Source organism: Adiantum capillus-veneris, chromosome 19, assembly GCF_014529385.1.
Source record: "Adiantum capillus-veneris isolate H3 chromosome 19, ASM1452938v2, whole genome shotgun sequence".
Classification (NCBI taxonomy): domain Eukaryota; kingdom Viridiplantae; phylum Streptophyta; class Polypodiopsida; order Polypodiales; family Pteridaceae; genus Adiantum; species Adiantum capillus-veneris.
Window position 1 is genome coordinate 56,714,494 of NC_140949.1, and position 26,934 is coordinate 56,741,427.

A 26,934-nucleotide genomic window follows, 5' to 3' on the forward strand; every position below is an offset into this window, starting at 1 on the left:
GTGGGCCGGCAAAGAGTCCCTTCCAGGATTCCGGATGCTATTGGCGATCTCCCTCGACGCCATACAGTTCGGTACCAGTGCCTCATGTGACACATCCAACCCTATGTGTCCGTGCACAAGCTACAGCATGATCAGGGTTCAATCAGTCCAGTCAGTCTAGATTAGAAGTGATCTGGTACTTTTGTGAGTCTATTCGTAGACCGTGCATGCCCAGTCACTTAGTGTAGACGCATATCCTCTGGTTGCACACAGCATGATCATCAGTATTCCCACCAGAATCCATCAGATTTCATTAGGGGAATTTTCCATTGCATTTAGCCTATTTTACCTCTTTTTGGCATTTTTCACTTATTGCATTAAGTGATTTTCCAACATAAGTAGGTAGGGCAATTTTGCTAAGTTTGTATATAGGCAAACCAAAGTTAGCACTAAATGGCAAAAGAGGCAACAGGAGCCAAGCTCAGCAGGCCACTTCTCAGCAAGACCAAGCCTTGGTGGTTCCCTCCAAGCAGTAGATGCCCCCATTGCCTAGCGTTTCCAACAAGAACCATCGCCGGCCATCCTCAGCATTCGCGTTTTTGCATCAGCACGACCTCGCCAGAAGAACACAGCATATAGCGTTTTTGCATCAGCATCCTCGCCAGCAGAAACATCAGCCTAACGTTTTTTGTCCAACTTCAGACTCTAGCGTTTTTGGTCCCAGATTCAGCGTTTTCAGATTCAGTAAGCCAGCGTTTTTCATCATCAGAAGACCTGCAAGATCAGCCAAAAAAAGGTTGCAGATTCAGCCCGATAAGACCATCAGTTTTCAGCCTAAAGACACCTGTTTTCAGCCCTAAATCTGCAGATTTTCAGCGTCAAAGACCCACCGAAAACAGCCCCAAACTCAGCGTTTTTGGCTCAGTCGCAGATTTCAGCCCATAGCATTTAAGGACAGCAGTAGGAAGATTGCAGATTTCAGCCATTAGGTCAACTTCGTCATCACCGTCGTCATCGTCGACATAGCCTAGACTTGCATCAGTCTCATGCATACCATTTGTACCAGATTGTGCAATCATAAGTAGACCACTCTCGCCGACGAGAGTGGGGCCTTCGGAGGGGGTTTTGACAACGTCTCTGGTGTCGTATCTCTCTTCTCTCTCTATCTCTCAGTCTCATACACTTGCTCGCACAGTGTCCATTCACTTTGTTTGTGATCATAGCATTCTCTCATTAAGAACGGAAGGCTCTACCTTCCATAAGAACAAAAGGAACCTTGAGCACAATTCAGAGCACTCATCTTGAGCAAAGCGCAAACATTCATTCCGCTGCTCCTAACATTGGTATCAGCGCTTTGGCAGTGTTCTGTATCACTCAAGGAAAGAACCACAAGAATCACAAGAATTTTTTTTCCTTGTTGCGATCGCACGAACCCACGTTCAATTGGGCGTGTCGATTCCTAATCGTGTTTTTGAAGAGTGACAAGAATCCCAAGAAAGAAGGGCTTGTCCAGCCTCCCCTTGTGTCTCTTTTCACTCATTGAGAGCGGACTGTGCACTTAGCGGCGGGCCAATCGACGTGAGGCGGGAAAAAGCAACCTTGGTGTGAGTGCAAGGCCGCCAAGGGGTGCACCCACGGAAAGGAGTAGAACTCAAGTGAAGAGAAGATCCTTCTCAAACACGGTTTGCAAGCGAAAGAAAACCTCAAGAACCTCAAGAACCCAAGTTCATCGTGAACTTAAGAACCCAAGACCCCCAAGAACCCATGTAAGATGCAGAGGAATGAATGTTGCATTTTCTCAAGATTAGTGATCTTTATTGCTCAAGGTTCCTTTTAGTTCTTAGGGAAAGAGAGAGCTTTCTATCTTATGGAGAATGCTATGATCACGAACAAGGTGAATGGATTGTGCGTGCAAGTGAATGAGACTGAGAGAAGGAGAGAGAAGAGATACGACACCGAGAGGTTGTAAAACCCTCCTCCGAAGGCCCCACTCTCGTCGGCGAGAGTGGTCTACTTTGATTGCACAAAGGTGTACAATGCGTATGCAATGGACAGATGCAAGTTGGACTATGCCGATGACGACGACGGTGATGACGACGACGACTAGATGGTTGAAATCTGTAGGCTTCTAATCGCTGAATTCGGGGACTGTTTCGGTGGCTGAAAATGACTCTGTTGGCTGCGTTTTCTTGGGCTAAAGATAGGGGAACTTTTGCAACCAATCTGGGGCTGATCTGCTGTGCTTCATCTGCTGATAATCCTGCGTTTTCCAATTTTGATTTGCTGATCCAAAAACGCTGGAATGGCAGAGATGCTGCGGCGTTTTCTGGCTGAAAACGCTGGTTCAAAAACGCAAGGCTATGGGTACTGCTACTGCAAACGGGATGAATCTGCAACCGCTAGATGACTTGGGGGGTGAGGGCAATCAAGCAAAGGCTGAAATCCCCATGGGATCTAGTATGGTTGAGGAAAGGCAAAAACGCTACCAGGCTGAACTGTGGGAAACGCTAATGCTGATGTGGTTCTGTCGCGGGAAAAACACCGAGGGCGGGGCTGATCTGCAAGGGACTGACGCCAGAAGGGGGAAGACTTCAGGCGATGCTGATGCTCTGTGAAAACGCCAAGGAAGCGGGAGGTATGGCGATGGAGGGTCATGAGTGGGGGGTACTGTTGAGAAGTTGCCTGTTGAGCGGAAAGCTCCTGCTGCCTCTTTTGCCAGAAAGTACTAACTTGGGTTTGCTTATATATTAGCTTAGCAAAATTTCCCTACCTACTTTTGTTGGAAAGTCACTTAAAAATAATAAGTGAAAATAACCAATAAATAGGAAAATAGGCTAAATGCACTGGAAAATTCCCCTAACTGATGCTAATGGATTCTGATGGGAATTCCGATGATCATGCTGTGTGCAACCGGAGGATATGCATCTATGCTAAGTGACTGGGCATGCACGGTCTACGAATAGACTCACAAAAGTGCCAGATCACTGCTAATCTAACTGACTGGACCCTGTTGTGGTGTAGCTTGTCCACGGACACATAGGGTTGGGATGTGTCACGTGACATCCCCTCTTTTTCAAAGTGAGGTACTGGTACCGAACTGTATGGCGTCGAGGGAGATCGCCAACAGCATCCGGAATCCTGGAAGGGAGTCTTCGCCGGCCCACTCTGATGTGTGGGTCGAGCGGTACTTGAACTTCATAAAGGTCTGCAATGCTTGCTTCTTTGGGCCGCGCCGAAAGCGACTCAAAGTGTGGCTCCTTTGATGCTTCAACTTCGTCTAGAGTCCTGCTTCTTTCGTCTTCAAGAATCTCCATGGCTAAAAATTCCTGAAACCATCTCCAACACAAAACCATGAACATACCTATTCCATGTAAAGTGAACGAAATAAATCTTGTCTTCGCTAAAGACTGTGTATGTAATGTAGATGAACATAGAGACGGAATGACAAACCGTTCATCAAACACATGCAAACAATGAGATCGAATCTTTTCTGTTTGATCGAAATCAATCAACTGTGGCAAATCACAATGAAAATGCCCATGCTGGGTGCTCATACTATCATATGCTCGTTCAGAAACTGTGTCATGCCAAGGAAGAGACATGAAATGCGACTTCCTTACATACAAACTTTTCAACTTTTCATGAACAATCCACATACATTCGTGCTCATCCTTGAGAGAAACGTGCTCAACATACAATATGTCATGCCTAGGAAAAGGGATAACATAACGATGCTGACTAAAATACAGGAAACCGTCACGAATGAAACACTCGAACAATGCGTGTGTATCAATCATGCGAACACACAATACTTCCTGTGATGGTTCTTTGGACCAAGGCTCGAGAGCCAAGATCGCTTCGTCTTGAATGATCAAATTGTCCTATGGGGGTTCTTTGGACCTCGACTCGAAAGCCAAGATCGGATCTTCGTGATTGATCGAATTACAACGAGGTTAGCTTCGCTAGAAAAAGCATCCACCACTAACACATCATCCTTATGAACAATCACATCATCTTCATGTAATTCATCATGCTTGTCTTTTTCATCCAAATCATCATGCAAATCATTATCCTTCAAATCATCATGCTTCTCATAATCATGCAAGTTCTGTGTGTCATGCTGTGGAGAAAATGAGACTGAAAGAGTCTCCTTAACTCGAATCCTTTCAATCTTGTCCTGCATATTAGCAATGAGAGATGGAGATGGAGAAGTATCCACTCCATGAAAGACAGTAGGAGAATCACTGTCGGCATTGAGAGTTATAGTGTTAGCCGCAATTTTTATGACAGCATCAGTCTCACGAAACCACTTAATGCCTAAAATCATATCAGATCCTGAGAGAGGAGAAACAACAAATCTTCTAGTGAAGGCAGTCTGTTGAATTGCAAGCAGCACATCAAGGCACTCCTCCGTGATGAGAGCGTCCGTACCGGGACAAAAGCCAGAGACCTCAATAGGAGATCTCAGACTAACTTCGAGGCGGACTCTCTTAACAAGAGAGGAACTGATCACATCATGCATACTACCTGGGTCAAACAATATAACAAAACGGTGCCCCGACGTACCACCATAACATTTAATGAGAGAATCATCAATGGGAGGGTCTTGAGAAACTTTGGGCACAATCGTATTATCATTCATTGCATTGACAGATGTAGTGGGTGCTGTGGGTTCTTTAGATTCATTCGATTCAAGCTTAGGACATGTTCTTTTTATGTGACCCTTAATGTGACAATGAAAACAACGACCTTCTTTAGAATAAGTGCTTTGTTCTTCCGACGTGATGTATCCTCCTACAATTCCTTGTGCTACCTTTTCATCTGGAGTAAGCTTAGGTTTAGCAGTTGTGTTAGCCTTACCCTTAGATTCATTGGAAGAATTCTTTGATGAGATACTGTTGGTAGATTGGTTAGAAGAGTTATCATTCTTACCATTCTTACCGTTCTGAGGAGTCTACAAGGTACTTGTGGACGTCTTGTTCTCCTTAGGCTTTTCCTTGTTGTGCTTCATCTCTTGTGCGAGAGCAATCGCTACCGCCTTGTTGAGATCAATTGGATCGAATACCTCGACATCGTACTTGATATACTCATCCAATCCAAAGAGAAAAGCCTCTTTGCGTTCATCATCCGACATGCGTAGTTGGGTACCTAGCTGCAAAACACGATTAGAAAAAGACATAATCGGCATACCATTTTGCTTGAGAGCGCGCCAATCGTCCTTCAATCGTGCGAGGTACTGAGGTGGCATAAACCGCACCTTGAGCTTGTCTTGGAAATCAACCCAACTAAAAGAGAGGGGCGTGAAATCGTCGACGGCCTCTAGGTGCGCTGCTAGTTGTGCCTCTTGCCATGCGTGGTACCAATTGATGGCATCACACGCAAGGTACATAGCTGCCGTCAAAACTTTGCTATTGCTTGTCTTCTTAGTTGTCGCAAAATAAGCATTAAATTGATGCAACCAAGAATGAATAACTGTAGCATCTATCTTACCGTCATACTTACTGAAAATCAACTTTTCTGTAACTGGATGGTTGGAATCCGCGTCGTGGCTTGCCCCACCTGACGAACTTCCACGATCTTTGGGTGGTTCGGACTTCGAGGCTAAGACTTGGGCAATCAATTCTTGAGTGCGTAGCTCTCGTCGAGCTTCACGCTCGGCCTGTAAAGCCAATCTATGAGCGGCACGATCAGCCTCCAATGCTGCGTTTCGTGCTGCCGCTTCTTCCTTCCTGAGTTCTTTTCTTTCTTTTCTTGCGTCGCGCTCCCGTTCTAAAGCAAGGCGCTTGTCTTCCTGTCTATCCATCATGGCCATTATCTGCTTCATCATTGCCTCCATAGGGTCTGGCGTAGATGGCGAAGGAGGAGGGTTGGAAAAATCTCCTAGTAGAGAGAATCCTTTGTCGCCTCTCTCATGCTCATCACTTGAATGCGAAGTATCCATGCCGCTTCGGGTGACGACCATGCACTAGGATCTTTGGTTCTTAAGTTCACGAGGAACTTGGTTCTTGAGGGTCTTCAGGTTCTTGAGGTTCTTGAGTTCTTGGGTTCTTGAGGATCTTGAGGTTCTTGAGGGTTTCTTTCGCTTGCAAATCGCGTTGGAGAAGAATCTTCTCTTCACCCGAGTTCTACCCTTTTCTGCGGGCGCACCCCTTGGCGGCCTTGCGCTCACACCAAGGTTGCTTTTTCCCACCTCACGTCAATTGGCCGGCCGCTAAGTGCACGGTCCGCTCTCAATGAGTGAAAAGAGACACAAAGGGAGGCTGGACAAGCTCTTCTTTCTTGGGATTATTGTCACTCTTCAACAAAACACGATTAGGAATCGCCACGCCCAAGTAAACTTCGGTTCGTGCGATCGCATCAAGCAAAAAAAATTCTTGTGGTTCTTTCCTTGAGTAATGCAGAACACTTCCAAAGCTCTGATACCAATGTAAGGTGCAGCGGAATGAATGTTGCATTTTCTCAAGATTAGTGATCTTTATTGCTCAAGGTTCCTTTTAGTTCTTAGAGAGAGCTTTCCATCTTATGGAGAATGCTGTGATCACGACACGGTGAATGGATTGTGCGTGCAAGTGAATGAGACTGAGAGAAGGAGAGAGAAGAGATACGACACCGAGAGGTTGTAAAACCCTCCTCCGAAAGCCCCACTCTCGTCGGCGAGAGTGGTCTACTTTGATTGCACAAAGGTGTACAATGCGTATGCAATGGACAGATGCAAGTTGGACTATGCCGATGACGACGACGGTGATGACGACGACGACTCGATGGCTGAAATCTATAGGCTTCTAATCGCTGAATTCGGGGACTGTTTCGGTGGCTGAAAATGACTGTTTTGGCTGCATTTTCTTGGGCTAAAGATAGGGGAACTTTTGCAACCAATCTGGGGCTGATCTACTGTGCTTCAACTGCTGATAATCCTGCGTTTTCCAATGCTGAATTGCTGATCCAAAAACGCTGGAATGGCAGAGGTGCTGCTGCGTTTTCTGGCTGAAAACGCTGGTTCAAAAACGCTAAGGCTATGGGTACTGCTGCTGCAAACGGGATGAATCTGCAACCGCTAGATGACTTGGGGGGTGAGGGCAATCAAGCAAAGGCTGAAATCGCCATGGGAGCTAGTATGGCTGAGGTAAGGCAAAAACACTACCAGGCTGAACTCTGGGAAAAGCTAATGCTGATGTGGTTCTGTCGCGGGAAAAACACCGAGGGCGGGGCTGATCTGAAGGGACAAACGCCAAGAGGGGGAAGACTTCAGACGATGTTGATGCTCTGTGAAAACGCCAAGGAAGTGGGAGGTATGGCGATGGAGGGTCATGAGGGGGGGTACTGCTGAGAAGTTGCCTGTTGTGCGGGAAGCTCCTGCTGCCTCTTTTGCCAGAAAGTGCTAACTTGGGTTTGCTTATATATTAACTTAGCAAAATTGCCCTACCTACTTTTGTTGGAAAGTCACTTAAAAATAATAAGTGAAAATAACCAATAAATAGGAAAATAGACTAAATGCACTGGAAAATTCCCCTAACTGATGCTAATGGATTTTGATGGGAATTCCGATGATCATGTTGTGTGCAACCGGAGGATATGCATCTATGCTAAGTGACTGGGCATGCACGGTCTACGAAACAAAAGTGCCAGATCACTACTAATCTAACTGACTGGACCCTGCTGTGGTGTAGCTTGTCCACGGACACATAAGGTTGGGATGTGTCACGTGACAACCCAAGACCACAAGAACCCACAACTTCAGAATGGTGATCACTCGAAGCGGAATGGATACTTCGCTTGGAGGTGATGAGCATGTGTCACGTGACACATCCAACCCTATGTGTCCGTGGACAAGCTACAGCATGATCAGGGTTCAGTCAGTCCAGTCGGTCTAGATTTAGAAGTGATCTGGCACTTTTGTGAGTCTATTCGTAGACCGTGCATACCCAGTCACTTAGTATAGATGCATATCCTCTGGTTGCACACAGCATGATCATCAATATTCCCATCAGAATCAATCATTCCATCGGGGGAATTTTCCAGTGCATTTAGCATATTTTCCCTATTTTTGGTATTTTCACTTATTATTTTTAAGTGACTTTCCAACAAAAGTAGGTAGGGTAATTTTGCTAAGTTAATATATAAGCAAACCCAAGTTAGCACTTTCTAGCAGAAGAGGCAGCAGGAGCTTCCCGCTCAACAGGCAACTTCTCAGCAGGAACCCCTAGCGTTTTCTGTCTTGACAGTTTCCACATCGGCAGCAGTACCCAGATCCATGGCGTTCCCATCCTTTGCATGATCGCCATCACCCTCAGCACCCCAGCATTTGCAGATTCCCATGATCGCCATCAAATCCCAGTTTGGCTAGCATTTTCCAATTCAGCCCATCAACGTTTTTGGATTTCATAAAGCTAGCGTTTTTGCTAAGGAGTCAGCCAGCGTTAGTGGTTTTCAACCATTGCCGCGTCAGAGAGGTAGCGTTTTCAGCCCTATGGATCAGCAGTAGAATCAGCCCAAGTTGGTTACAAAAGATCCCCATTTTCAGCCATAAAAACGCAGCCAAAACAGTCATTTTCAGCCACCGAAACAGCCCAGAAATTCAGCAGATAGAAGACCACAGATTTCAGCCCTCAAGTTGTCGTCGTCACCATCGTCGTCGTCATCGGCATAGTCCAATTGCATCAGTCCATTGCATACGCATTGTACCACTTTGTGCAATCAAAAGTAGACCACTCTCGCCGACGAGAGTGGGGCCTTCGGAGGAGGGTTTTACTTCTCTGGTGTCGTATCTCTCTTCTCTCTCTATCTCTCAGTCTCACACTTGCACGCACATTGTCCATTCACTTTGTTGTGATCATAGCACTTTCCATTAAGAACGGAAGGCTCTCCCTTCCATAAGAACTAAAAGGAACCTTGAGCACAGTTCGGAGCACTCATCTTGAGCAAAGCGCAAACAATCATTCCGCTGCACCTAACAGCATGAGAGAGGCGAAGAAGAATTTTCCCCACCAAGAGGTTTTTCCGACCCTCCCCCTTCCCCATCTACGTCAAGGATTGCACTAACTCCTTTGGAGGAGTTGGACCATATGTTTATGGAAAGGAAGTTAGAACGCGAAGCAAGAAATGCAGAAAGAATGGCAGAAATGGAACGCAGACACGCAGAAAGCAGAGCAGAAATGGAGCACAAACACCAAGAAAGAATGGTAGCCTTTGAGCGTGAGCATGAGCAAGCGCGCTTGGCGGCCGAACAGAGAAACCGACACATGCAACAATTCTTGCGACTCTTTTCTCAAGTGCAGGCACAGATGCAAGAGATTTGGGGAAAGGAGACTCTCTCGATCTCTTCTTCTCCCAAGCATGACACACAGGATTTGCATGATTATGAGAAGCATGATGAATTGAATGACAATGATAAGCATGATGATTTGAATGATAATGATAAGCATGATGATTTGAATGATGATGATGAGCATGATGATTTGGATGACAATGACAAGCATGATGATTTACATGATCAAGATGTGATTTCTCACAAGCATGATGATTTGCATGATCAAGCTGTGATTTCTCACAAGCAAGATGATTTGCATGAAGATGACGTGATTGTTCACAAGGAGGATGTGTTAGTTGATACTTTCTCTAGTGAAGCTAACCTCATTGCAGATTCGATCAGTCACGAAGAGCTGATCTTGGCTCTCGAGCCTAGGTCCCAAGAACCCCTTCAGGAAGAACGGAACTTGGTTCTCGAGCCTAGGTCCAACGAACCCTCACAAGAAGTATTATGTGTTCGCACGATTGATACGCACGCATTGTTCGCGTGTCTCATTCGTGATAGTTTCCTATATTTTAGTCAGCGTCTTTATGTGATCCCTTTTCCTAGGCATGACATATTGTACGTTGAGCACGTTTCACTCATGGATGAGCACGAATGTATGCGGATTTTTCATGAAAAGCTGAAAAGTATGCATTCAAGGAAGTCACAATCCATGTCTCTTCCTTGGCACGACACAGTTGTAGAAAGAGCACATGAAAGTATGAGCACCAAGCATGGGCATTTCCGTTGTGAATTGCCACAGTTGATTGATTTAGATCATAAGAGAAAGATTCGATCTCATTTTTTGAGCGTGTGAGGTGAACGGTTTCGCACTCCGTCTCTTTGTTCATCTACATTGCATGCACAGTCTTTGACGAAGACAAGATTTTTTCCACTCACTTTACATGGAATAGGTATGTTCATGGTTTTGTGTTGGAAGTGGTTTTTAGGAATTTTCAGCTTCAGAGATTCTTCAAGAAGAAAGAAGCATGACTCTAGACGGAGTTGAAGCAAGGAAGGAAACTCAGAAGGCTTTGTATCACTTTCGGCGCGGCCCAAAGAAGCAAGCGTTGCAGACCTTTATGAAGTTCAAGTACCACACGACCCACACATCAGAGTGGGCCGGCGAAGAGTCCCTTCCAGGATTCCGGATGCTATTGGCGATCTCTCTCGATGCCATACAGTTCGGTATCAGTGCCTCACGTGACACATCCAACCCTATGTGTCCGTGGACAAGCTACAACATGATCAGGGTTCAGTCAGTCCAGTCAGTCTAGATTAGAAGTGATCTGGCACTTTTGTGAGTCTATTCGTACACCGTGTATGTCCAGTCACTTAGTGTAGATACATATCCTCTCGTTGCACACAACATGATCATCAGTATTCCCACCAGAATCCATCAGATTTTATTAGGAAACTTTTCCAGTGCATTTAGCCTATTTTACCTATTTTTGGCATTTTTCACTTATTGATTTAAGTGACTTTCCAACAAAAGTAGGTAGGGCAATTTTGCTAAGTTTGTATATAAGCAAACCAAAGTTAGCACTAAATCGCAAAAGATGTCACCAGCATGTGACTACTGTCTATCTTTTTTGTTGATTTCTTTCTTATTATTTATTTATTTCCACTTTTTGGAAACACCGCTCTAGAAATCTAACTGCCCTACATTGCATAGCTAGTGTGGAACTGTTCAGAGGGAGTCAAGGCCTGAGGACAAGAGAGTACTAAGGTTGGACAAGGACTATGGTTAGCCAGAGTGGGGTCATTGACTAGCCAAAGTGGAATCTTTTGCTACATAGGCTACATTTCAGTTCTTGGTGTGGCTGCACTGTACAAAGAGGGTCAAATGACCTAGAAAGATACAATGGCAGCATCTCCTAAAATTTAGGGAACTTCTATTTTAGACCTGAAAATATGTTCGCGTCATTAGCTCTAGAATGACGAGAGGAACATTTTATTGCTCTGCTGCAAAGTCAACTAATGCACCAGTTGAAATATTTTTAGTCGAGAATGCCCAAAGTTGGAAAGTGTGCCATGTGGCACTCCGTGAGCATTCTGCTACTCCTGGCCAGAGAGGGGGCGCTTAAAATGAGAGAGGAGACTCATTTGCAGCTTTGTCACAGGTTAAGAGCTATGGAGTGCTTCCTTTCCCTCTTATGTACAATACGGTGCCAAGAGTGATGCCCTGCACGCTACGCACTACTCTCTTCCTCCCCTATGAGCAGTATGTTATGTCCCTCTAGTGGGCTTTTCATTTGACCAATGTACAGTTATGTGGGTTCATGCGCGATTGCCGAGGCAAGAGCCTCTTGCACAGGTACTGGATTAGGTAGCGGCTAATCCCCCGCAGGTACAGGTGAATTCGGAGAGGTTTCACGTGCGATATCCCGTCCGATTCAAAGGGCAAGTAGCCCTACAGGTTCGGGAGCTCGAGGACTTGCTACGGATGCGACCGACACGCAAAACGGAGCCCGAAACAGTGAATTACAGCCTGCTGTGTATTTTGGCAGGTTTAGGGTTTCGGTCCTAAACGGACCCTACTACCCCCAGAAGGTTCGGGGACGCGAGGGGACCGCTATACAGGTGATCTAGCGCATTTTCGGGGCAAAAAACAGAGAATTCAGCGTGCTGCAGATTCTCGCCAGGTTTTGCAAAGTGTTTGTATGCGTCGGGAAAGTCATCTAATGCGTGGGGATACTGACTGTGAAGGGTCCTAGTACAGTTATGCTGCTGAAATCGGGCCAGAACAAATGAAATTCAGCCCAGATTGTGCGAGGCAGCTTGTAGGGAACCACAGCTTTTATTCCCTCTTTTTAAGAATAAAGAAATACCGAAAGGGGCGCCTATTTAGGGGTCAATCTGGTGTCGGTCTTCTCATACAGGTGCAATCTAACAACCTGTATCCCTTTCCCCTTTGTTGTGTCTTGAAAGTACAGATAAAGTGGACGACAAATTAAATGGGTGAAAGCAAATAAAGTTTAAGTCTAAGATTTATCGCCCTTTTTGGATTTAACAGGCCGGTTTCATGGTTCCATCGCCGGGATTAAATCACTTTTTCCCATAGAAGTGAGCCTTGGTCAGTTTGGGTTTGAAGACACAGGGGATCATACACCAGACACACGGAATTGCAATTATGGCTGACAGACCAGATGATGTGACTGAAGAGGTTTCCTCTTCAGAGGGTCAACAGACACATGAAGTGGGTGAGTCTTCAAGACCACCAGAGACGGATGATGATATATTCAGGACCCAATTGGTTACTGTTGTGACTATGTTCACACAGGTAATGCAGAACCCGAGGTTTTTAGCCTTTCTGCAACCTCCTCTTCCGTCTCAGCAAGTTGGGTCACTGGATCGTATTCAAAAGCCTGTTAAGGCTCAAGCACAGGTGATTCATACTGCAGAATCAATGGAAACCCCTATACACTTAACGGAGACCGTGCAGTCTCCAAAACCTGTGTCTAAGGTGCAAGAACAGGTGGCTGAAACGCCAGTCTTTCAAGCTGTACCAGTTCAGCTAGCCACCTTTCAGCAGCCTATAGCTGGTTCTAATGGGCAGGGAAGCAACCTATAGGCTATGCAACAGGTCTTCCCACCACCTTCAATACACCCTGGCTATTTTGGAGGTGGATCAGTATTCCAGAGCATGGTTGGTCATGCACCTGGAAATCGGTTTTACACGCCAGGAACAGTGTTCAGGGGTGCTCAAACGATGATGCTTAACCGCATGTATGGTGTCATGGGCATGCAACCAGGGTTTCAAAGCACTCAGGGCCAATTTGGGATGCCACAGGCAAATTTTGGTATGGCTGGAATTACAAATCAACAGCCAAATATGGCATCTCCAGGTCAACTTAATAGCAGCCAAGGAACACAGATGAACCCTAACAGTGTTCCCATGTTTCAGTCACTTCCATATAACAACTTAACGCCGCTGGAGAAGCCAACTCCGTACAAAGAAGGTGGCAAAGGTGTGATATTCACGACCTTTACAAGGTTTGATGACAGGAAGAAGGCTCTCATTCCTCCAGCAGTTTGACAAGGCCTATGCAGGAGGAAACTTTACAGAGGCTTCAAAGGTCCGCAAGGCAGCCACCTTCTTGACAGGGAATGCGGGACAATGGTGGACAACCTTATTGCTTCAAGGGCAAGCTCCATCCACATGGATTTACTTCAAGCAGATTTTTGCATCAACATGGTTATCTGATGACTTTGAGGCAGATGTCATGACAGAATGGCACCAGCTTAATGCTCCTACTTGCAAGAATCTGGATGACTTCAATCGGAAGTTTTGGAAAGCTCTACTTCCAGTAACTTCCTATAGGTTTGTGCAGTTGATAGAACAGATTGAAAAATACTATTGTGGCACCCAAAAGATTGAGGAAGTACTACACGAAGACCAAAGTCACTACTTTGACGCAGCTCATCGAGGTAGCAAACACTGGCAATGGTTTGCTCAAGGGAGAAGATTGTGAATTCAATACTGACATCAACGAAGGATCAGCCAAGAAAAATTCAACGAAGAAGTACGTTCTCAATGAGGTTCCTAGAGCGACTCAGGAGCCAGCCAAAGCATGGAAAGGCAAAGCCACGGCTAAACCAGCAAAGGGACCAGCAAAGAAATGGAAAAGACCTTTTCCTCGCAAGTCGGAAGAGCAAAGGAAGGTCCTAAGGTCAGAGAACAAATGCTTTATCTATGAGCAACCTGGCCACATTGCTCAGAATTGTCATCAAAAGAAAAGGCCAACTGATTCTGAAGACAAGGAGGACAGGAAAGGAAAGCCCATGGCTGGTCTAGTGCCAGATATGGTGGACGACAAGCCAAATTCAGATGTAAGTGAGCTTTGCAGAGCATGGGGAAAGGTCAGGGATCAAACAGTGCTTATCTTCTTTGATCCAGGTGCCAAAGCCAACTTCATTTCCCCAGAATTAGCTTCAAAGTTGGGTATCAGACCTGAAGAGATGGGGTATATAGCAGAGACAGGTTTAGCATGTCCTGGCCATACAGAGGCTGTGACAACCATCATCGGAAAGTTGCGCCTACATATCCAGTCCTATGTAAATGCTGAAGAATTTTACATCATGCCACTGGACGGATGTGATGTGTTGCTAGGCATTCCTTGGTTGTTTCGTGTAAAGGGAATCATGGATGCCTACAACAAAAAAATCATTGTACAGAGCAGGGGAAAGACTCACATTCTGGATGTAAAGCTTAAAGGGGAGTCTATTCCCACTGTATGAGCTTCTGCTATTACTTCTGTAATGAAAAAGCAGCTTTCTGCGTACTTAATTTTTGCACGTGAAGTGTCAGATTGTGATGAATCAAATTTATCTGTGTTAGATAAAGAAAGGTCAATGTTTTTATAATAGTATAGTGACTGTTTTTCCGATTCATTACCGTCTCAATTACCGCCAGAGAGACCCAAGGACCATGAGATAGATTTGGTGCCAGGCAGTAGCCCACCAAATAGGCCTCCGTACAAGGTTAGTGCGGCTCAGCGGAAAGAGATAATGAGCCAAGTACAAGAGCTGTTAGAAAAGGGGTTGATTCAACCCAGTTTGTCACGAGGCAGGCACCACGTGCCAATAGAAAAGAACAGATTGAACAGACTTTTAACACTTCAATAACAACTGAACTGAAAGAGAGAGAGAGAGAGACGACACGCCACACGGAGTGGCGGAATTCCACCCCAGAGAGTATTGGCCCCAAACCTTGGCGCCCCTTTCGGTATTTCTTTATATTGCATCATCAAAGTACAAGCCGGTACTCCAGACTCTGTACCTTCTCCAGGAAGCATGCCAGAGAATGAGCCCTAGCCTCATATTTAAAGGCCCTTGGCCTGAAAAGCAGTTTATATGAAAAGCTTTCAAAATCAAAAGCTTCTGGTCCAAAAAGCAGTTTACATGAAAAGCTTTCAAACTCAAAAGCTTCTGGCCAAAAAGCAATGCCAAAAGCTGCCAGCGTAAATCACGGAAATCTGTACAGCCTGCCACGTCATCATGCCAGCGTAATTTTCGGAAATCAGCCACGCTGTTGCGGTTTTAGGGTTAGGGTTTCCAAAATTAGGGTTTGCAAGTTTTAGGGTTAGGGTTTTCAGAATTAGGGTTTGCAGGTTTTAGGGTTAAGGTTTTCAGAATCAGGGTTTCTGGAATTAGGGTTTCAGCAGTTAGGGTTTTTGGCAAAAATTAGGGTTTTAGGGTTTCTGGCAGAAATTAGGGTTTAGGCCCCTATAAGTTGACTCCATTCTTTAGGCTTTGACACGTCAACAGTTTGTTACATCTCCCCTTCTTGAAAGAGAGTAATCGTCCGCAATTACAACATATCTGCAAAACAACTCAAGTTAGCTCAAAAATTTCCGAGGGTCATTCCGAGAGACATTCCAAGGGACAATCAGTTTGCTCTTTTTATTAAGGAGTTAGCTTCTCCTTTCTGCTCTTTTGATCAAGGAGTTAGTTGCTCCTATCGGCTGTTTTGATCAAGGAGTTAGCTTCTCCTTTCGTCCAGATCGGAACTCTTGATATTCCGGCGTAGTAAAATTAGCCATCACACCCAGACCGTACTGATCTTCCACGGGTGTCTTGATGCACTAAAATTACATACCCAGGCAATCTCATCCAATTAGGAATATTCAGTGGTTGGCACATCACAATGCAACACAAATGCTCACATATGCATGTTACAAGACATAGAAACATAAAGCCGCCGATGAACACTCCTCCCGCATAACCTAACAAGGTCCGGGCCGGGAGATATTCAACGACTCCCTCATCACTCCTCCCGCATAACCTAAAAAGGTCCGGGCCGGGAGATATAGAGGCCTTTTACAACCAAACGCCCCCCAGATCGCAGCCTGCGTCGTTTGGAGGTGCTGAGAGTAACCACTGCTCAGACTTCTTAATACTCCTCCCGCATAACCATCCAGTTCCGGGCCGGGAGTCACAACAACAATTATTTTACAAGCATACAACCAAACGCTCCCCAGGCATCGGCCTGCGTCGTTCCGAGGTTCAAACAATACCTAAACAGTATTTACCACTTCTCCACCCGGGAGTAAAATCACCAATCATTGAAACCAGTATCAAACCAGAGTCAAACAATTCAAATCGGCACCAAAACAGGTTCAAAACAGATACCATCCATTTCAAACAAATTCCAAACAGGATCACCAAACAAGCTCAAACAGAACTCAAACTTAAAAAGCAATCTCGACATCAGTCGAGCTCGAAAAGTCGACTGACTTTCCATCCTGAAACCTGCACCAAAAATTAGGGTTAGGTTTCTTCCATAAGGTGGTAGCCGAGCACAGCATGGTCCATCAGCTCTTGGATAAACAGTGTTTCTTTGGCGGCGATGGTAGTCCCAAGATAGCAATCGCACTCGGTCTCCAAGTTTATCTGCTTGTGAAGAGACATCTACTGGGAGATGTCGAGAAACTTCAAGTTATAATCTGCTAGGGTTTCCACGGAAAGCATTTCAGGATACCCCACTCTGCCAGAAGTTGCACTCTGAAGGAAGATGTCAGAAACCATATAACTTCGGGCAAAAAATTTTCTTGAAAGCTTGCCAAGTACTTGGAGTATGCTGCTTGGTAGCTGTAGAAATCAACATCTGCATAGCACTGCTTCTGAGAAAAACAGTGACTTGAAACAAATCTGGATCCTTCTCTTGCACGTGATCTGAATTGGCCTATGCCCTGTAAGACACTGCGGTGAAGACGGGAGCGCGCCCGATGCGCGATGAAGTAAGGGTGGGGGTGGCTAATAAGTCCGGGTTGGAGGGCGAAGATACCTCGAATCAAATTCCAATAGCTCTGTTTGCTCTTTTGTAGGACCGGTATGCTTTTAGAAAAGCACACGCCTGATGCTCTGATACCACTGTCACGAGGCGGGTACCACGTGCCAATAGAAAAGGACAGATTGAACAGACTTTTAGCACTTCAATAACAACTGAACTGAAAGAGAGAGAGAGAGAGAGAGAGACGACACGCGACACGGAGTGGCGGAATTCCACCCCAGAGAGTATTGGCCCCAAACCTTGGCGCCCCTTTCGGTATTTCTTTATATTGCATCATCAAAGTACAAGCCGGTACTCCCGACTCTGCACCTTGTCCAGGAAGCATGCCAGAGAATGAGCCCTAGCCTCATATTTAAAGGCCCTTGGCCTGAAAAGCAGTTACATGAAAAGCTTTCAAAATCAAAAGCTTCTGGTCCAAAAAGCAGTTTACATGAAAAGCTTTCAAACTCAAAAGCTTCTTGCCAAAAAGCAATGCCAAAAGCTGCCAGCGTAAATCACGGAAATCCATACAACCTGCCACGTCATCATGCAAGCGCAATTTTTGGAAATCAGCCACGCTGTTGCAGTTTTAGGGTTAGGGTTTCCAAAATTAGGGTTTGTAGGTTTTAGGGTTAGGGTTTTCAAAATTAGGGTTTGCAGGTTTTAGGGTTAGGGTTTTCAGAATCAGGGTTTCAGCAGTTAGGGATTCTGGAATTAGGGTTTCAGCAGTTAGGGTTTTTGGCAAAAATTAGGGTTTTAGGGTTTTTGGCAGAAATTAGGGTTTAGGCCCCTGTAAGTTGACTCCATTCTTTAGGCTTTGACACGTCAACAGTTTGTTACACAGTTCATCTCCATTCTGTTCTCCAGTGTTGTTGGTGCAGAAAAAGGATGGCTCATGGCGTATGTGCATCGACTACCGTGCACTGAACAAGAATACCATCAAGAATAGGTTCCCTATACCTAGAATTGATGATATTCTGGACAAATTAGAAGGAGCAGCTATGTACAAGAGCTGTTAGAAAAGGGGTTGATTCAGCCCAGTTCATCTCCATTCTGTTCTCCAGTGCTGTTGGTGCAGAAAAAGGATGGCTCATGGCGTATGTGCATCGACTACCGTGCACTGAACAAGAATACCATCAAGAATAGATTCCCTATACCTAGAATTGATGATATTCTGGACAAATTAGAAGCAGCAGCTATGTTTAGCAGGATAGATCTAAAGAGTGGGTACCATCAGATCCGCATTAGATCAGAGAATGTGCACAAGACTGCTTTTAGAACGACGTTTGGCCTTTACAAATTTTTAGTGATGCCCTTTGGTCTCACAAATACTCCTGCTACGTTCAATAAGATGATGGACATAATTTTCCGTCCACACCAGCAGTTTGTTGGTACATTCTTTGACGACATGATAGTCTACTCAAAGAATAAAGAGGAGCATAGGCATCACTTGGCCATTGTGTTCAAAGAGCTACGCAGCCATAGGTTGCTCATCAATCCAAAGAAAAGTGAATTTTTTCTGGAAGAGATTCACTACTGGGACACATTGTCTCAAAGGATGGTGTCAGAATGGATCCTGCTAAAGTTGAAGCGATCAAGTCATGGCCAGATTTGAAGACGGTGCACGATGTCCGAAGCTTCTTGGGACTATGCTCCTATTACAGAAGGTTTATCCGAAATTTCGCTGAGATTGCTTCACCTTTACATGCTCTTCAGAAGAAGGCAGTCACCTTCAGATGGACACAAAAAGAGATTTCAACTTTTAATCTCTTAAAGGAAAAGATGACTTCAAATCCAATCATTGTGTTGCCAGATCTTAGGAAGTCATTTGTAGTCCAGTTTGACACCTGCGGTAGTAGCATTGGTGCAGTGCTAATGCAAGATGGCAGGGTAGTAGCCTATGAGAGTAGAATCTTGCAAGGGCCAGAAAAGACTATGCAAGTCTATGAAAAAGAACTGCAGGCCGTGATTCATGCGCTCTTAAGTTGGAAACACTACCTGCTAGGTGCAGATTTTGTTGTCCAAACGGATCATCAGACCTTGCGATACTTCTTGACACAGGCAAAGTTATCTGAGAAGCATATGCGATGGGCAAATATCTTGTCCATGTTCCATTTTCAGATTGTGCATGTGGAAGGCAAGAAGAACGTTGTGGCTGATGCCTTGTCAAGGAAGCCACAAATTTCAGCTGTGTCAATTCCTTATCATCATGAGCTTGATGATATGAGGGAACAGTATGCAAATGATGAAGATTTTGCAAGGGTATTCGAGAAGCTAATGGATGGACAACGTCATGAACACTATCTTCTCAAAAATGGCTTTATGATGATGCATGGCAAACTGTGTGTCACAAAGCCATTGCGACGCAAAGTTATAGAAGAGAGTCATGTCCCACCGTATGCAGGGCATCGTGGTATCGATGCTACAATTGAAGCGGTTGAGACATTCTTCTACTGGCCTACATTGAGAAGAGATGTCGATGCCTTTGTGCGAGAATGCCTAATATGCCAGAAGGTCAAGTTTGACAGGCAAAAGGCACCAGGGTTATTGCAACCACTGCCTATTCCAGATAAACCATGGGAAAGTATTGCTATGGATTTTATCTTTGATCTTCCGAGAACGCGGACAGGAAATGATGGTGTTTGGACCATCATTTGCAGATTCAGCAAGCAGGCTCATTTTATTCCTATCAGAAAGAAGATAAAGCCATATCAGATGGCACGCTTGTTTATGAGCAATATTTCAAGTATCATGGCATGCCACAGTCGATTGTTAGCGATCGTGATCCACGCATGACAAGTTTGTTCTGGAGAGGCTCGTTTGAGAATATGGCACAACGCTCAAATTCTCTTCGTCATTTCATCCTCAAACATATGGGCAGTCAGAAGAGGCAAATTCTACTGTCCTAGATCTGCTGAAGTGCTATGTGTCAGAGCATAAAGGAAAGTGGGAGCAGTATTTGCCATTGGTGGAGTATGCATACAATAATACAGTGCATTCATCAACTGGCAAGACACCTTTTGAGATAGTTAAAGGTGGCAAGAAAGTTCCTCCCATACTGCATACAAAGGACAAGATATTTGAAGCAAATAAGTATGTTAGGACATGGATGAAATGTACAAGAAGGTCAAAGTGGCCTTAGAAAAGACTCAGGCAAAGCAAAAGAAAGCAGTTGATCGTCACTGTCGTGAAGTGGTATTTTCACTTGGTGATTGAGTGCTTCTGCGCTTTGAAAAGGCAAGGTTAAAGAAGATGAAGGGCAAGGAAAGACTGTTTCCAAAGCTCAGCATGCATTACTATGGGCCTTTTCAAGTATGCGACATAATCAATGATGTTGCATATAGACTAAAATTGCCTGAGAGTTGGAAGATTCACAATGCGTTTCATGTGAGTCTTCTCAGACCCTATGTAGGTGATGTGCCAGAAGATATGCTAGCTGAAGATCAGCCAGAAGTTGAGGAACTTGACGAGCTCTTGGTCCCGGAACAGGTTTTGGCACATAAAGAAAGAAAAGTGAAAGGCAAGGTTGCTAGGCGTTACTTGGTAAAGTTCAGAAACTATCCACCAATGAATGCTAAGTGGATGGAAGAAGGTGAACTTGCAGAGTCAACTGTGTTATCACTTTACCTTAAAGCCTTCGATTCGCAACCTACCTTGACCCCTTGAGTTTCAGAGCTACATGGATTGTCAGTGTGACAATGGCTTCTGAAAGAAATGATGTACATGTTATTTAAAGTGAGCTCAAATGAAAGTGAGCCCAAATGAAGTACATGTTACATGAATGTTAAAGCTGTATAGATTGTCAGTTTGGCAATTGCTCTTATGGAATGTCCAAAAGTTTGGTTAGTGCTATAGAAGTGAGTATTTCTTGTCAGTTTGTCAAGGATACAGTAACTGCTTCTATTAAAGAGTACATGTGTAACTGCATTCTTAAACTGTCGGTTTGGGTATGCTCGAAAGTGTTACTGGATCCAACGTGTACTAAAAGACAGTGGCAAAATGCGTAGCTACCATTTTGTCATTGGAAAGTTAATGACTCAAAGCAATGGCAGAGTGCGAAGCTACCACTATGTCATTGGGACAGGGTTCAGACGCAGGCAATACATGTATCAACAAGGTGTTGAATACACCAGGGTTGACAATGAGCATGTATGTGTCGTACATGTGTCAACAGGTGTGCGCACACCTGAGTGTTGACTGTGAGCATGTACGACATAGATGCAAACGAGGACGTTTGAGATTTCAAGAGGGGGGTATGTCACCAGCATGTGACTATTGTCTATCCTTTTTGTTGATTTCTTTCTTATTATCTATTTATTTTCACTTTTTGAAAATACCGCTCAAGAAATCTAACTGCCCTGCATTGCATAGCTAGTGTGGAACTGTTCAGAGGGAGTCCAGGCCTAAGGGCAAGAGAGCACTAAGGTTGGACAAGGGGTTAGCCAAAGTGGGGTAATTGACTAGCCAAAGTGGAATCCTTTGCTACATAGGCTACATTTCAGTTCTTGGTGTGGCTGCAGTGTACAAAGAGGGTCAGATGACCTAGAAAGATACAATGGCAGCATCTCCTAAAATTTAGGGAACTTCTATTTTAGACCTGAAAATATGTTCGCGTCATTAGCTCTAGAATGACGAGAGGAACATTTTATTGCTCTGTTGCAAAGTCAACTGATGCACCAGTTGAGACATTATTAGTCGGGAATACCCAAAGTCAGAAAGTGTGCCATGTGGCACTCCATGAGCATTATGCTACTCCTGGCCAGAGAGGGGACGCCTAAAATGAGAGAGGAGACTCATTTGCAGCTTTGTCACAGGTTAAGAGCTATGGAGTGCTTCCTTTCCCTCTTATGTACAATGCGGTGCCAGGAGTGATACCCTGCACCCTACGCACTGCTCTCTCTCTCCCCTATGAGCAGTATGTTATGCCCCTCTAGTAGGCTTTTCATTTGACCAATGTACAGATATGTGGGTTCATGCGCGATTGCCGAGGCAAGAGCCTCTTGCACAGATACTGGACTAGCTAGCGGCTAATCCCCCGCAGGTACAGGTGAATTCGGAGAGGTTTCACGTGCGGAATCCCGTCCGATTCAAAGGGCAAGTAGCCCTACAGGTTCGGGAGCTCGAGGACTTGCTACGGATGTGACTGGCAAGCGAAACGGAGCCCGAAACAGTGAATTACAGCCTGCTGTGTATTTTTGCAGGTTTAGGGTTTCGGCCCTAAACGGACCCTAATACCCCCAGGAGGTTCGGGGACGCGAGGGGACCGCTGTACAGGTGATCTGGCGCATTTTCGGGGCAGAAAACAGAGAATTCAGCGTGCTACAGATTCTCGCTAGGTTTTGCAAAGTGTCCGTATGCATCGGGAAAGTCATCTAATGCGTGGGGATACTGACTGTGAAGGGTCCTAATACAGTTATGCTACCGAAATCGGGCCAGAACAGATGAATTTCAGCCCAGATTGTGCAGGGCAGCTTGTAGGGAACCGCAGCTTTTATTCCCTCTTTTAAAGAATAAAGAAATACCGAAAGGGGCGCCTATTTAGGGGCCAATCTGGTGTTGGTCTTCTCATACAGGTGCAATATAGCAACCTGTATCCCTTTCCCCTTTGTTGTGTCTTGAAAGTACAGGTAAAGTGGGCGACAAATTAAATGGGTGAAAGCAAATAAAGTTTAAGTCTAAGGTTTACCGCCCTTTTTGGATTTAACAGGCCGGTTTCAGAAGAGGCAACAGAAGCCAAGCTCAGCAGGCCAGTTCTCAGCAAGACCAAGCCTTAGTGGTTCTCTCCAAGCAACACATCCCCCCATTGCCTAGCGTTTCCAACAAGAACCATCGCCAGCCATCCTCAAGATTGGCGTTTTTGCATCAGCAAGTCCTTGCCAGAAAGACACAGCATATAGCGTTTTTGCATCAGCATCCTCGCCAGCAGAAACATTAGCCTAGCGTTTTTGGTCCAACTTCAACCTCTAGCATTTTTGGTCCCAGATTCAGCGTTTTCAAATTCAACGAGGCAACGTTTTTGTCATCAGAAGACCTGCAAGATCAGCCCTAGAAAGGTTGCAGATTCAACCTGATAAGATCATCAGTTTTCAGCCTAAAGACACCTCTGTTTTCAGCCCTAAATCTACACATTTTCATCGTCAAAGACCCACCGAAAACAGCCCCAAAATCAGCCTTTCTGGCTCAATCGCAGATTTCAGCCCATAGCGTTTTTGGATAGCAAGTGGAAGATTGCAAATTTCAGCCATTAGGTCGACTTCGTCATCACCGTCGTCATCGTTGACATAGCCTAGACTTGCATCAGTCTCATGCATACCATTTGTACCAGATTGTGCAATCATAAGTAGACCACTCTCGCTGACGAGAGTGGGACCTTCGGAGGAGGATTTTACGTCTCTAGTGTCGTATCTCTCTTCTCTCTCTATCTCTCAGTCTCATACACTTGCACGCACAGTGTCCATTCACTTTGTTTGTGATCATAGCATTCTCTCATTAAGAACGGAAGGCTCTACCTTCCATAAGAACAAAAGGAACCTTGAGCACACTTCGGAGCACTCATCTTGAGCAAAGCGCAAACATTCATTCCGCTACACCTAACATGTACGGTTGTAAGGGGTCTTCTTGCTTTGATAGTCATGGGGAGACGATCCCCCCCTCTTCTCTACTCCAGCCTTTTGATTTGTGGTCTCTCTCTCTCTCTCTCTCTCTCTCTCTCTCACGTGCACTCTTACACACGAAACAGCCTCAGAACCCTGAGATTTATACCACTCTGTTGCTTCACAGGTATAGGGCATACATGTACAACTAGTGTGCCTCCAGGCTGGCCACCCTTTGCATATCCATATAGGCTACATTGTCTGGGCGCCCACCTTGTTCGGGCGTCCTCATATATTTCCATATATCATACTCTTGTTGGGTCTTGGGGATTTTTATCATGCCTTGCCCTACCTCCCCTTGGGCACCTATTTATGGGGCCAGGGAGTACACACTTCCATTATATTGATTGTACTGAGGGTCTTCTGCTCATGGTAGTCATGGGGGGCTGATCGCCCCCTCTTCCTTCACATAACGTTGTGATCTCTCTCTCTCTCTCTCTCTCTCTCTCTCTCTCTCTCTTCCGCACACGCGCACTCACATCAACAAGGTTATCAGACGTAGAAGACGTTTAGTATCATCCAAGATCTTTCCCCAACAACAAGATACTATATCTCTATATGCTTGGTCCAAGCATGAAACCCTTGGTTCCTCACAATAGCTATACAAGTCTTGGTTGTTGAATAAATAGTGGCCATCTACTAAGGAAAACCAATCTCTAGAAGCAGCCTTCATAACCCAATAGACTCCCATGTAGCACTGCAAACAACACAATACTCTACCACTTTGAAGAAAAGGCGACTGTGGATTTGCACAATCAAAATCGCTCCTCAACCAAACTAAAGGGTGTAACCTGTAGTCAACCGTTGTCCATCTAGATCTCCACCCAAATTGGAATCACTCCATCCTCAAAGAGTATGCTACAAAGTCTTGGAATCTGGTCAATTTTCTTATTTGGTTGTTGAACGGCCGTTTCGACATTAGTCTCCTTATGGAACCTCTCAATTCATTCGTGTAGCAGCGTGCAAAGTCTCATTTAGACCAGGCTCTTTGAATCTTGCATTATTTGAAGCAGTGAGTCATTGAACATATGGCATGCTGCTGACAGCTACAACTAAGGGATCATAGAGCGGGGATCCATTATAGTAGAGATCCACCTGCACTCAGTTATATCAAGAGTCATTCTTGGACATAGCGTTGCTTAGAGAGACAGATGCCCCCCTTTGTTTGCCATATCTCTAGTCCAAGAAAGTAATGAAGCAAGCCGAGATCTGTATCTCAAACTCCTTCATCAAGCTCTCCATCGTACAGTGAATATGATGGTCATAGCTACCTGTAGTAACAAGATCATCTACGTAATAGATAACAAGTGTTAGGAATTCTCCCTCTCTGAGAAGATATAGATATGAGTCTGAACAACAAAGGAATATCGCAAGAAGAAAGCCTTGATCTTCCGGTACCATGCTCGAGGAGCTTGCTTCGAGTTATAGAGAGCCTTCCACAACCTGTAAACTTTGTCACCCAATCCTGGAACTGAGAATCCTGGAGGTTGCTCCACATACACCTCCTTCTCTTAAGTCATCATTGAGAAAAGCTGACTTGACATCCATCTCGAACACAGGCCGTCGATGATAGGTTGCTAGGGCAAAAACTGTGTGAACACCCACCGGACATTGCAGGGCACAAACTACACGTCAGACCATATGTGTATGCGGGCAAACCCAAACACAATGGCTAATATTCTCTCTCTCTCTCTCTCTCTCTCTCTCTCTCTCTCTCTCTCTCTCTCTCAGATCAGATCAGATCAGATCAGATCAGATCCAAGAACTTCTTTTGGAGAATACCAAACTCAAAGAACGCTTCAGCAAGCTCGAGACGAAGGCGAAGGAGAGTGAAATTTTGCTTGCAAAGACACATGAAGTCGAATCCTCTCTCACTGAGACGGTCAAGAAAGCCCAAAAAGAAGACCACCAAGAAATACATAAGAAGATTGATAGCGAAATACAAGCAGCTTTACAAGAATGTCGGCTACAAGAAACCCTCGGCCTCAAGATTCGGATTGGAGGGCTTTGCTCACCATGGTGCAATGAAGAGGATCCTCTCGAAGAAGCCATCACCAAGCTCAATGACATTGTGCAACCAATCAACATCGAGCCTGACACTATCTCTTGGATCAACGATACACATAGACATGTGTCAATTGATCAATGTATCCTCACTTTCAAAAACAAAGAAGAACAGACGAGGCTACTACGTCAATCTTATCGCCTCAAGGAGACGAAGCTTTGGATCACCAAGGAATTAACCACAAATCAACTCAAGCTTAAAGCAAGCGAGCTTAAGAAGATGCATGAAGCTCATAAACAAGGTAAATGGACAGTCTACCATGGTGGTAAAGCCATCATCCAGAAGCTAAGGCAACTTTGCACCCCATAATCGTAATCAAGATGCGATGAAATGAAATACCTTCTTTGATAGCACCCAACATCCTTGATCCCTCAACCCTGGTCACTTTTACATGGAAAGCCTAAGATCAAATTCAGCTTTCTTGGGCTCTCAGCACATCCATTTGGCAGCTTCCCATTGGAGTTGTCTCTCTCGCGCACAAAAATGAACCCCATCTGCTTGCATAATAACAGCGCCATGCTTGCAGTTCTCGCTATGAAAAGCCTCTGCTAAATGCGAGATAGGAGACGACTGGCTCTCGTTGCCTGCGCTCAGAAACCAACATCCCGCTGCTTGTGAGCTCGTTGTAAGCTTGAGCGCCTGTTGCTCTAGAGCTCTGCCACGTTTCGGCTTGCGGAGCTGTCTAAGGTCTGTGTCACACACCGGCGGCGCCCATTCAACGCAAGAAACAAGTATGTCCCTACGATGTAATTATGTCGAATCTAAGATGATGCCCTATCAAAAGCAAACCCAAAAGTGCTTCTGTCGACGCGTGGGTAACAGCTGGGATGGCGCAGTCGTCAACACCAGCAAGCTAGGCGAAGGGAATGGAAGCGCAAGAGGAAGGGAGAGAGGTCAACACACGGCATGAAGTGGAGCAGCAGGGCGCAGGTGGACGAGGGCCTGGGAAGGGGTTGAAATACATTTTTTATAAAATAAAAGGTGTATTTTGCTATCATCGGAAGCGGCTGGCTGAGCTGGTTAGCTTTGGGATTTGATGGCATGGCCCGTCATAGTTCAATTTTGGAAACCGACCGTGAATTTTGCTGCTCTACGTGCGCCAAGCCAGGAAATGAATTACAATCTCGGATTTCAGAAGATTCGTTATACATTATAATATCAAAGCCACAAGTAA

The 26,934-nt window shown here is 45.1% G+C and overlaps 1 protein-coding gene across 2 annotated transcripts in view; it reads right to left on the reverse strand.

Moving 5' to 3' along the window:
• LOC147434065 (octanoyltransferase LIP2p2, chloroplastic-like) overlaps positions 1-26,718 on the reverse strand; it is a 96,782-nt gene extending 70,064 nt beyond the window's left edge. For both annotated transcript variants that reach the window (XM_086490684.1, XM_086490683.1), the window contains exon 1: positions 26,100-26,718. The gene's annotated coding sequence lies outside the window, so the exon portion shown is untranslated. The remainder of the gene's footprint in view (positions 1-26,099) is intronic.
• Between the last annotated feature and the right edge of the window lie 216 nt (positions 26,719-26,934).